Source organism: Pongo abelii, chromosome 8, assembly GCF_028885655.2.
Source record: "Pongo abelii isolate AG06213 chromosome 8, NHGRI_mPonAbe1-v2.0_pri, whole genome shotgun sequence".
NCBI classification, from domain to species: Eukaryota; Metazoa; Chordata; class Mammalia; order Primates; family Hominidae; genus Pongo; species Pongo abelii.
This window is the reverse complement of record NC_071993.2, coordinates 31,675,685-31,688,799: the sequence shown is the minus strand read 5'-3', so window position 1 is coordinate 31,688,799 and position 13,115 is coordinate 31,675,685. Positions and strand designations below refer to the sequence as shown.

Here is a 13,115-nt window from a genome sequence, read left to right as displayed (position 1 = left end):
CATCCTGGCCAACATGGTGAAACCCTGTCTCTACTAAAACACAAAAACTAGCCGGCTGTGGTGGCGCGCGCCTGTAATCCCAGCTACCCAGGAGGCTGAGGCAAGAGAATCGCTTGAACCCGGGAAGCAAGGGGTGCTGTGAGTTGACATCACGCCACTGCACTCCAGCCTGGGAGACAGAGAAACACTCCGTCTCAAAAAAAAAAAAGTGGGGAGCAGAGAGCCGGACTTGGACACGGGAAGGTATCGTGACATGAGTGGGTGGGGGGCTGGAAAGTTTGCCCAGGCGAAGAAGTGAACATGTTTATCCGGATCACCGTTTGTTAAATGAACAGCAACCCATAGGTAGCTTCACCGAGCCGCAACAGGAAAGGCGGCAGGCAAGGGAGAAGCTAAAATCTGCAAGAAACGGGCTGGGCTGGAGGCGGCGCCAGGGCAAGAGGGGCAGGTGGGGGCCCAAGGGAGCCAAGAGCCGGAGCCGGAAGGGCGGGACCCAGGGGCAAGGTCTACGTGGGCGTGGGAGGGGCACAGTCAAGAGATGGGCGGGGCCTGGTGGGGTCTGGGCGGAGTCTAGCGGGAGCCGCGTCGAGCTGGGGAGGAGCGAGGGACCCTGGGAGAGCTGTCTTCTCAGGGCTGAGGACCCGCCGGCACCTGATGGAGAGCAAATGGCTGTTTCCACACGTGGAGAACTTTTAACGAACACGTGAGGAAGGCGGGCAATGTCTGTGGAAAAACTACCTCACAACTCAGGCGTCTTACTCCAACCCCCAGGGCGAGAGCTTGTTTACAGTATTTCTGAAGGTCTCCGTCCCCTTTTGTCGGCCCCTCCTCCTCCTCTAACCCCGACTTAAGGCTTTGAGTGAGGCTTTGGTAGAGCAGCCGCCGCCGCAGGCGCCCCGGTCGCCGAAGCCCACCGGCATGCGGGCGCTGACGCCGTCTGCGCCTGCGCGCGGTGTCCGCTACGGGGCGGGGCGTGGAGCTCCGGGGCGTGGAGCTCGGGGGCGTGGAGCTCGGGGGCGTGGAGCTCGGGGGCGTGGAGCTCGGGGGCGTGTCTCCGGTTGCGGCGCCGGGGGCGGGGCGGGGGCGGAGCCTGGGGGCCCAGCGGCCCGCGCCCGGTGGCCTGACCTCCCCGAACGCTGGGCCCGTGACGTCACCCCGCCGTGACGCGCACGCTGTAGGAAAACTGTAAGTTTACGAGGATTCCTGCAGCTCCTAGGGCTTGCGGGGCCCGCTGGCAGCTGGCAGTCCCGGCGGTGGTGGTGGCTGTGGGGGCGTCAGTTCTTTGGGGAGTCGCCGATTGTGGCGAAGAGACAGGTGTCTGCTCAGAGTGGCAGCGCGCCCTGCTGGGCGGGCGGGACCTGGGGTGCGGGAGGCGAGGCCGCGCCCCGTGGGGCCGGGCCAGCACCTTTTCCCCTGGGGCGGGGAGCGTCTCCGAGCCTGGGAGCGAGGCTTTAGAAGGGGCGGAAAGTCCAAATGGAGAGTCCCTTTTTTTCTTCCGTGATAAAGGGACTTAGATTCCTTTTCTTCCTCCTCTCAGCCCTGGAGTTGGACATGTTAAGTAGGGGATGGAGGCTTCCTCTCAGAGAATAGGAATCCTATGTCCTGGCCGTTGGGATCCCACAAGTGACCCAGTCGTCGTGGACACATAAGATAACCAGTTGCTGCCTCAGTTTTCTTTTTGTGTAAAAGGCAGGTACAGCAGCCTCTGGCCTCCCTAATGGTTGTTCCCACAGCACTAGGAACACGTGAGATAACACAAGTGTGTAAATTTGCTAGGAGAAAGCTTATACACAGACACTTGGTTATTCTGAGGAATGTGGTAGCCACTGGCTATTTGACCAGGAATCTTGTAGAAGGGGAACTTTTTCACTGTTTTGCCTCCCCCCGACAACCTTCCCTCCATCTGATCCTATACCACACTGGAGCCTGTTGGGTGATCTGAACTATTGTCACTAAACTTGATAGAATGGGGGTCCCAAGAAATAACAAGTATCGTTAGCACGGTACTCTTGGCAGTTACAATGCCCCCCTTGTCTGGGTTTTGCAGAGGAAGCTTTCAGTGTGCTGGAACTAGCACATCATAGACAACACAGACTCACTGAGTTTTAAGGGTTGCTGTATCGATTTGGAATATCCAATCATCGCATCTGACTGCTTGAATATTTTGGTCAAGGGGTAGTACATTATTGATTAGTTATTACTAGACTATAATGCCTCTCAAACTCCGGGACTAGTATTCTTCAGGAACATCGAAGGGAAGAATACTGTGCACACTTCAGGGTGTATTTATACAGGAGCTCGAGAGTTCGCATTTCTGTAAATTCATTTCAGGAGTGTGATATCTTTTCATCCGGGTGGGAGGAGCCTTTGAATCAGAAAGCAGGGCTTCTAATTTTTGTTCTATTCGTTAACTAGCTTCGTGTCCAAGAACAAGTCACGCAAACTTGGAACTTTGTTTTTCGTATCTAAAATGAGAGCTGATGGTTTATCTGTTGTTGGTTTTTCCAGGATCAAATGAGATCACGAGTGTGCAAATGAAAGGCTTTCTAAGTGTGCTATTGTTATTAGCAGATTTGCATTGGTCCCCTAGCCTGGATGAGGTGTGAGTCAGAAATCTCTAGAAATAGAGCAGCAAGGAAGACAGCCTCCAACCTAGCAGGGCTCATGTTGAAGTGGGAAATAGACAACGAACAATACGTGCATAATGTAATTTCAGGTAGTTATAAGTGCAGTGAAGGGAAGGAAGAAAGACAGTGGGGGAACAGGGAAGGTTGTTTTTGGTGGGGTCTGTCAGGAAAAGCCATTCAAAGGCAGGGACACTTGAAGTGTGAGGGAAAGAGCCTGAGGTAAGAACATTTCAGAGAGGAATAATTAATAGCAATGAACACTTAAAAAAAGTAGAGCTTACCATATGTAAGGCACTATTCTGAACACTAAATTAAATTTTTACAAGTCTTTTGATATAACCTAGTATCTCCATTTCATAGATGAGGCAACTGACACACAGAAAGATTAAGAATTTGCCAAAGATTGCACAGCTGAAACGTGGTAGAGACTATTTGAACGTGGGCAGTCTGACTTCAGAGTCCAGGCTCCAGGTGACAATGCTCTGAGGTGGTCCAGACACAGTGAGAGTGTTTAGAGCACAGCAGGGAAGGGGGAAAGTGGTGGCCAATGATGGTCAAGGGCCAGGCAGGCCGTGGGGTCCTTTGTAGGCTGTGGTGAAGTAAAGATGTTGTTCTAACTGTGATGGAAAACCATTGGAAGGTTTGCGTCAAGGGACTGATGTCTGATTTAAGTTTTATTGTATGGAGAATTAACTGTAGATTAGAGTGGGTGGGGTGGAGTGAAAATGGGGAGAAAGCTGCTGTGCCCTGCAGGTGAAATGATGGTGGTTTGGGCTGGGAGAGGTAGTTGTGGAGATGATGGTAGGCAGTAGAATTGGTGATACATTTTGAAGATAGAGCTGAGGGGACGAGCTGATGTGGAATTTGAGGAAAAGGGAGAAGTGATGATTTTTTAGGTTTAGGCTGGAACAACTAGAAGTATAGTGGTGCTGTTTACTGAGGAAAATTACAAATTTAGTTTTGCACAAGTTCTAAATGCCTGTTAGACATAGTCATAACAACAGTGCTAGTAAAAATAGTAAGTATTATGTAAGTGTAAACTGAGTCCCAGGCAGGGTTTTAAGTACTTTTACCTATATTAATTCATTTAATCATCATAAGAATTATATGTGCAAGGAACTATTATTGTCCCCATTTTACACACGAGAAAACAGAGGCAAAAAGAGGTTATAAGTGATTTGTCTGAAGTCACCCAGCTTGTGAGTGATGTAGCTAGGATTCAAACCTAAGCAGTGGGGCTTTGGAGTCCATGCATTGAATCCCTGTAACCACCTCCAAGTGAACATGTTGAGTATGCATGCCTGTGAATATGGAACTCAGGGGAGTGGTCAGGGTTGGAGATACCCATTTATTTTTCTGAAGAGAAAGCCTGCTTTTGTTTTTCATCTAAGCTTTGGTTGGCTGTGGGAGAAAGATTATAGGCAGTGGGACTGTGCTAACTGGTCTTTGATTACGTACCTGATTGGGTTCATGCAGCCAGTATCTGGTATTCCCCTGCCCATTCCCCCACTGTAGGTTCCATAGGGGCAAGGTCTGTCTCTTTAACGTCTCTATCTCTAGTCCCTAATCCAGTGCCTGCTGTGTAGTAGATGTTAGGGATGACTTTATATACTGGGCATTCAGTTAGGTTTCAGAAGGTCAGAGATGAATAAAACATAGTTCTTTACCTAGAGGAGCAGAGTATGAGGAAAAACCTGTGGGAATAAAATTAGAGTAGACTAAATGCATAAATACATGCCGATTAGTTCATTCGGGTTTTCTGCGCCCTCCCCTCCCCAGCTTCCATGACTTGTGAGATGGGGCATGAAAAGGGCAAAGGGGCAAAAGAATGCCTAAGCTGTTGCAGGATGAAGTTGAGGCTCCCCAAGAGTCCTTTTCAACAAAAGAATTACTCAGAATCATGCATATTTTACTATATTTGCATTAGCTTTATTTGGCAATGATAGAATTTTTACCAAATGAAATAAATTCTGATATTTGACTATCCTTGTGAAGTGATGAGTTTTTCCAGTTCTATTACCTCAGTGTTGATAGGGCTCACCAGAGAAATAAGGGAGTTGGCTTGAAATGTTGCAGCTTGCATAATAGAGGGTGATGGAGGGGTTGGGTGAAGTATTCAGGCAGGTTTCCACCTGTTTAAGTGTATCATGCCAAAGTTCCACCTATTGGAATAAGTTTGAGTTTCTTTGCTGACCATCTCTAACATTGACATGTATTTTTTTTTGTCATAGAAAGGGGATCTGGTGATATATATCGTAGGTGGAATTGCAGATTACATCTCGTATAGCTGGATCATTGTAGAACATGGAGACTAGAACAATACCAACAAAAAAAGATGTGTCTTGTTCTTGTAGATCTTTCACGGCATACCATAACCTCAACAGTTGTCACAATTTTGTTACTTCCTAACATGAATATTTCAAATTTAAACCATGTAAGGATTATATAAAATTGCACTGCTGTAGATTTTATGGTTAATTTCAGAATTTTTTTAAATATGTAAAATTATATTTTGTTTTAAGCTTTCATTGGGAAAGTATCTAAATAACCAGATCTATGATTACTCTAAACAGGAGCCCTCTACTAACATAAATGTAGAGGGGTGCCATCTTATTTTGCAGTTCACAACATTTTAAATCTGCTCTTGTAGCTTCCCTACATTTAATGGAGTTGAAATGATTAGTCTTTATTTACACTACATTTGCAGTTAGTTTCCCAGAAACATCAGATACCCATATATGGTATAAAGTAAAATTACATAGTCAATAGCCTGTTGATGCTCAGGTGTTATTGACTTTTAAGTTCAGGCACAGTGAGGGCAGGTTGATGGTTATTTAATTGTGTCAGGTAGCTCCCAGCAGAGGGGGAGTGATGGTAAGTTCTATTTGAAAACAACAGGAGCCTCTGTTTCTAACACTGACCATGCAAAATATAACATCCTAGATAGTAAATAAAATTCAGATTCCTTTTAAAATTTACATTTGCACAAGCAAATTTTAAACTATTTTATGAGTACTTTTATATATATGAAGATTTATTGTTGAAAACAGTGTGTCTAGCCCAGTGATAGTACATACTGAGCATTTAAATATAATTCTTTTTTTAATTAAATTTATTTTTTAAATTATACTTTAAGTTCTAGGGTACATGAGCACAACATGCAGGTTTGTTACGTATGTATACATGTCCCATGTTGGTGTGCTGCATCCATTAACTCGTCATTTACATTAGGTATATCTCCTAATGCTATCCCTTCCCCCTCCCCCCACCCCATGACAGGCACTGGTATGTGATGTTCCCCACCCTGTGTCCAAGTGTTCTCATTGTTCAGTTCCCACCTATGAGTGAGAACATGTGGTATTTGGTTTTCTGTCCTTGTGATAGTTTGCTCAGAATGATGGTTTCTAGCTTCATCGATGTCCCTACAAAGGACATGAACTCATCCCTTTTTTATGGCTGCGTAGTATTCCATGGTGTATATGTGCCACATTTTCTTAATCCAGTCTATCATTGATGGACATTTGGGTTGGTTCCAAGTCTTTGCTATTGTGAATAGTGCCGCAATAAACATATGTGTGCATGTCTCTTTATGGCAGCATGATTTATAATCCTTTGGGTATATACCCAGTCATGGGATGGCTGGGCCAAATGGTATTTCTAGTTCTAGATCCTTGAGGAATCGCCACACTGTCTTCCACAATGTTTGAACTAGTTTACAGTCCCACCAACAGTGTAAAAGTGTTCCTATTTCTCCACATCCTCTCTAGCACCTGTTGTTTCCTGACTTTTTAATGATCACCATTCTAACTGGTGTGAGATGGTATCTCATTGTGGTTTTGATTTGCGTTTCTCTGATGGCCAGTGATGATGAGCATTTTTTCATGTGTCTTTTGGCTGCATAAATGTCTTCTTTTGAGAAGTGTCTGTTCATATCCTTTGCCCACTTGTTGATGGGGTTGTTTGATTTTTTCTTGTAAATTTGTTTAAGTTCTTTGTAGATTGTGGATATTAGCCCTTTGTCAGATGGGTAGATTGCAAAAATTTTCTCCCATTCTGTAGGTTGCCTCTTCACTCTGATGGTAGTTTCTTTTGCTGTGCAGAAGCTCTTTAGTTTAATTAGATCTCATTTGTCAGTTTTGGCTTTTGTTGCCATTGCTTTTGGTGTTTTAGTCATGAAGTCCTTGCCTATGCCTGTGTCCTGAATGGTATTGCCTAGGTTTTCTTCTAGGGTTTTTATGGTTTTAGGTCTAACATTTAAGTCTTTAATCCATCTTGAATTAATTTTGGTAAAAAGTGTAAGGAAGGAATCCAGTTTCAGCTTTCTACATATGGCTAGCCAGTTTTCCCAGCACCATTTATTAAATAGGGAATCCTTTCCCCATTTCTTGTTTTTGTCAAAATTCTACTTCTTGCAGTCACTTTTATTTTTGCCTTATTATCTTCAACTCATATATATTTGTAGTAGTAGCTGGATGCTTATTTGGATACTTTACACTGTAAATGTTTGAATATATTTAAATAATTTATTTAAGTAGCACTTATTTTTGCTTCATTTCACATTTGGTTGCTTAGAAATTAAAATCTTTAGGTTTGATTTTAACATATTACACTAATGGCTAATAATTAGTAAGTCTAGGTGGAGACTAAGCTTTAGTGACAGGTTAACCAAGTTTTAACCCCAAAAGAACACCCAGAAGAAAATTCTTAGGGAATAGTAAGCAAAACCAGTATGTCGATGAAAGGAATAATTTAACCATAACTATGTAGCTATTATTCTTCAAGTTGTTACCATTCTACAGGGAGTATTTTCTTATTTGGTTCTTAAATTGCAAAGCTGTTAATTTCAGTCTGCATTGCAAGCCACCAAGCAGTGTGAAATAAATACTGGAAGATGATACTGTGAAGAATCTGAACTCAGAATGATTTTTTACTCTCCAGCACACTCTGGGGACATTTGGCAATGTCTAGAAAACATTTTTGGTTGTCACATTTGTGTGGGGGGGCATTACTCCTAGCATCTAGTGGATTGAGGCCATTATAGCATGTCACTGAATGTCCTACAGTGTACAAGACAACTTCTGAACAACAGAAAATTATCCAGTTCAAAATGTCAGTACTCCTGATGTTGAGAAATCCTGTAATATCTTTTCTTCCTTCCCTCCCTCCTTCTGTTCCTCCTTTTTTTTTTTTTTTGCTTCAGAAATGGAGGTGGTAGTTTTAAGTGGCAAATGCCTGACTTGGACAAAGGATTGTGTTGTACTGCTTTTAGTTTGTTGGATAGCTGAGCTAATTTGGTTCATTTACTGAATGGGAAATAATTCTTGGAGCTAATAATAGTAGCTTTGAATTTTTTTGGTTGCTAGTGTGTCTAGTGGTTTTGTATTTGTTTTTGGCTATGAATATTTTTCTTACTAAAATTAATTTAATCTGGACTTTATATAATCCTGGATTGTAACAGGTTTCCTAGTGTGAATTCCCTTTATTGTTGTATATGTTAAATTAGCTATTTCACAGTTTCATGGTTTATATCTATCAAAATCCTTTTCACATTAATTTTCATTTTTGATTGTTACAAACAGCCCATAAAATGTGTAGGGCAAGCATTATCCTCACTATTAGACCAATGAAGAAACAGACTTAGGTTAAATGACTTTCCATATGTGTTAGCAAGTTAGTGATGAAAGCAAATCTAGAACTTTATACCTAGGAATCCTTTTTTTTTTTTTGAGACGGAGTCTTGCTCTGTCGCCCAGGCTGGAGCGCAGTGGCGCGATCTCGGCTCACTGCAAGCTCCGCCTCCTGGGTTCACGCCATTCTCTTGCCTCAGCTTCCCTAGTAGCTAGGACTGCAGGCAACTGCCACCACGCCAGGCTAATTTTTTGCATTTTTTTAGTAGAGGCGGGGTTTCACCGTGTTAGCCAGGATGGTCTCGATCTCCTGACCTCATGATCCGCCCGCCTTGGCCTCCCAAAGTGCTGGGATTACAGGCATAAGCCACCGCGCTCGGCCATACCTAGGAATCTCTTAAAGTTATCAGTTATTGTTATCCCGTTTAATCTTCTTGACAGTACTGTGAAAGAGTTATTACTCTCATTTTATTGAAAAGGAAGTTGGTTTAGAGATATTAAATAACCTATTCAGTGTCACCCAACTCTATGTAGTTTGGCTGTTTCCACTGAGCTATTCTGCGTCTTCAGATATTCTCCAATAAATAAATCTGACAATTTCTGGATAAATTCACAGAATCTTTGCCTAACTTAATTAGGTTTCTTGACACTCATGTTGCCACTTGAATCATTGGTAATTCAGTGTTTGTAAGCCTATTCTAATTTGACTTAAGCAGAAACTTATCTGAGTTTTGGTAAACCATACTTGCTGGGTGGGGGAGAACCGTGCTTGCGGAAGACAGTCCTTTAAACAGGCAGAGACGTTTTTATGTAGGGTTTTGAGGAAGCACAGAGTTTGATATTGGCTGATTTTGAAAAGTGCAAAAATTTAAGGATTAGCCAGCTTTAAACTTAGAGTTTAGAGACTGACCGGCTTTGAGGAGCAAAGGTACTGAAGCGGGGCAGTTGCTGATTGGCTTACTTTGTTGGCAAAGTGCTTAAGTGGAGAGGTTGAGTAGACTTTAAGGATTGATTGACTGGGGTAGATTTAAAACTGGTTTTGTGGTTACTTGTTTCCAGCTTAGGTCGAGAGCCAAAGAACAATCTTTTCCTTTCTTGAAGTTGAAGAATACGTACTTTTTATGTCAAACATGTTAATGTTAGCTATGGCGCTAATATAACATACTTTTGATTTTGCTTTTCTTCTGAAACTTAAAAGAAAAATGGATGTACAAATATCACTTGTTTTCTGTCTATCAATTTCAGGACAATATATTTGGAACCCAGACTGCCTCAAGGATTATTTTTATATGTAGTTAAAAAGGTAATATATTATTTGTGGAAATATATTAATGCTTTAAAAATTACGGTGAAGGCTATGCTGTCTATGGTGAAGGTTATGTCTTTTTTTTTTCTCTTTTGGGAGTGTGTTATATTATGTGCCTGCCAAAATTAGTCTTGATAGATGCCGAATTATAGATCTAGAAATGTGTTGTTTTTGCTGTTATTAGAGATACATCTAGAAGTGATTACTTTTTGAATGTTACTTGGAAAGTATTCTTATCAACATTATGAAGAATTAGTGATTATATTGCATATATTTTATAGAACAAGGCAAGCAAAATATTTTAGTATTGCAAATCATGTTACTATAATTATTATATCATAGTACCATTTATATAAAGTATTAGGTTGGTGCAAAAGTAATTGCGGTTTTGGACCGTGAATTTTAAATCATTATAAGTAGGCTCAGACACATCTTTATTAATCAGAGTAGGAAGCATTATAATCAACACATTTTTGCCAATAAGAAATAAGTTTGTTCATTCCTGTAGCTTAAAAATTCATGCTTTGGGATTTGGAAAGCATTTTCTGCTTTCCAAAAACCTGCTGGTTTTGGAAGCATTTTCCTTTCAAATAGTTGTCGAGATGCTTGAAGAAGTGGTAGTTGACAAGAGGTCAGGTGAATATGGCGGATGAGGCAAACTTCATAGCTCAATACATTCAGCTTTCGAAGCGTTAGTTGTGTGTCCTGCGGTTGAGCATTGTCATGAAGAAGAATTGGGCCCTTTCTGTTGACCAACGCTGGCTACAGGTCTTGCAGTTTTCAGTGCATCTCATTGATTTGCTGAGTGTACTTCTCAGATGTAATGGTTTCACCAGGATTCAGAAAGCTGTAGTGGGCCGGGTGTGGTGGCTCACGCCTGTAATCCCAGCACTTTGGGAGGCCGAGGTGGGTGGATCACCTGGGGTCAGGAGTTCGAGACCAGCCTGGCCAACATTGCGAAACCCCGTCTCTACTAAAAATACAAAATTGGCCAGACATGGTGGCGTGCACCTGTAGTTCCAGCTACTTGAGAGGCTGAGGCAGGAGAATTGCTTGAACCTGGGAGGCAGAGGTTGCAGTGAGTTGAGATTGTACCACTGCATTCCAGCCTGGGTGACAGAGTGAGACTCCATCTCAAAAAAAAAAAAAAAAAAAGAAGAAGAAAGCTGTAGTGGATCAGACCGGCAGCAGGCCACCAAACAGTGACTATGGCCTTTTTTTGGTGCAAGTTTGTTTTTGGGAAGTGCTTTGGAGCTTCTGGGTCCAGCCACTGAGCTGGTTGTTGCCAGTTGTCATATAAAATCCACTTTTTGTCACACGTCACAATCCGATTGAGAAATGGTTCAGTATTGTTGTGTAGTATGAGACGGCACTTCAAAATGACGATTTTAAAAAATTTTTCCTCAGGTCCTGAGGCACCCACTTATTGAGCTTTTGCAACTTTCCAATTTGCTTCAAATGTCAAACGACCATAGAATGGTCAATGTTGAGTTCTTTGGCAACTTCTCACATAGCTGTAAGATAATCAACTTCAATGATTGCTCTCAATTGGTCATTTGTCAACTTCTGATGGCCGGCCAATGATGTTCCTCATTTTTGAGTCTCCATTGCAAAATTTCTTGAACCACCACTGTATTGTGCTGTAGTTTTTAGTAGTATTTGTTAGTAATTCCTAGGCCAAATGTGTTGTTGATGTTGTGAGTTGTCTCTGCTGCTTTATGAACCATTTTGACCCCGAATAAGAAAATTGCTGGAATTTGCTATTTGTCTAACATCATTTCCATAGTCTAAAATAAATATAAAATAAACAGCAAATAATAAATCATTAGAAAAAAAAACAAAGTGAGAAATGTCCATTAAAATGATATATAGCATAACCACATTTATTTTAAGAATGTATTCCAGTATCAAAAGGCAAATTCCAACAATGCAAAACCTGCAATGAACGTTTGCACCAACCCAATATTTCAGTTGTTTAACATTTATTTAGAATATTTTTCTTTTTCAGTATGAAATAAAGAACTACTGTACTATCTATAACTATTTACTCTGTGACAAAACATTTTTCTAAATTGATCTCTCACAGTAATATTTTAAATTATTATTTTCCTATGGAGATGTTAAAATAAATTTAAGGCATTTATTATCTTAGAAGTTATAGAAGTCAGAATGAGTTTTTGGTGTAATTTCTTTTTTGTATTGAAGTTTTATTTTTAAATGCCCTAAGTGCTGTCTGTATTTACATATGTAATAAGCTCATAACATGTTAAAAAATGGGTGCTGTTGTAAGCTGAGATTGCGCCACTGCACTCCAGCCTGGGTGACAGAGTGAGAGCCTGTCTCAAAAAAAAAAAAAAAGGTTGCTGTTGTTTTTATATGCAGTCCCTATTTCCTTCCTTAATCTACAGCTGTTGTGTCATACCTTCATTCCTGCCTTCCAGGTAGGAATAATCCAGTGGTAAAACTATGTGCGATTTAGATATTTTTATGGGAACACTCTTTAAAAATGTAAAGTCTGATTCTTGTTTCTGTTGACAGACCAAATTTCTGACCTGTATGATAGTTAACCTTAAGAGGTTAATCTTAGCCTAGTGTGAAAATTAATACTATAGTTAATATATTATAAAATTATTTATATATTATAACATTAACATTATGAGCAATAAGTAATATTGTTTTTGACAGAGCTGTTGTTTAACTACTAAAAGGTATTCAAACACTGTTATCTTTTATACTAAGGAGAAATAAAAAAATCCTTTTTATTTGGGAATGGAAGCTCCTTTAAATTATCAGGCCCAGAAAGGCATTTAAAATGTAACAGCAGTCATATCTCATTCCCCCTAGAGCTAAATAATGACCTCTTCAAGCTGCTTGCTTTTGGGGCTCCAGACTAACTGACGCCAAGTACCCATAAAATGCCATATTACCCTGTAGTTCAACAACGTATATCCAATCACCAAGCAATGTTATTTTTGTAAACCAATGAGAATTTCTGATGAACAGCTTTTGTAATTGCCGCCTCTCCTGATTCGTCCTTTTTTTCTTTAAAAACTTGAGACTCTTTTGTTTTCTGGAGCACTCAGCTAGGCAACTTGGAAGTGTGTCCCTGGCTGCGGTCCTCAACCTTTGTGCTTGAATAAACTCTAAACTACAGTTTCACCCTTTTGATTATTTTAGGTTCACGCTAAATATGTACTTAAAATTCCTAGGAAAAAATTGATTCCTGAATATGGTTACTAACATTATTCTTGTTATCTGCAGTATGAAATAAATGGATTTGAAATGTATTTTTCTCTGTGTACATGCAGTGAATAGTTGGGCTCTTATTTGCCTAGTGATATGATAAAGAATCTTAGGTTAGGTTATCTTTTGTAGTAAAATGGAAAAAAAGAGTTACATGTTCTTCAATAAAAGCCTTATTTTCTAGTCTTTGCTAGTATAATGGGTAAAATGGTAGCTCAAATTTTAATTTGCATTTTTTTACTTACTAGTGAGTGAGAGTGAGATTCTCTTCATTTACTTGTATGGATTTCACTTACAGTTCCAAATTTAGCA

General features: G+C 40.9%; 1 protein-coding gene across 27 annotated transcripts in view; it reads left to right on the top strand.

Moving 5' to 3' along the window:
* The first annotated feature begins 563 nt into the window (after window positions 1–563).
* ZNF438 (zinc finger protein 438) overlaps window positions 564–13,115 on the top strand; it is a 182,378-nt gene continuing 169,826 nt past the window's right edge. For 18 of the 27 annotated variants that reach the window (XM_063727076.1, XM_024253004.2, XM_054521499.1 and 15 more), the window contains exons 1-2: window positions 567–801; window positions 9,500–9,557. The gene's annotated coding sequence lies outside the window, so the exon portion shown is untranslated. Of the gene's footprint in view, window positions 802–1,063; window positions 1,186–9,499; window positions 9,558–13,115 lie in introns of those variants that run through there. The other 9 variants (XM_063727077.1, XM_054521495.1, XM_054521483.1 and 6 more) reach the window with 4 other exon arrangements.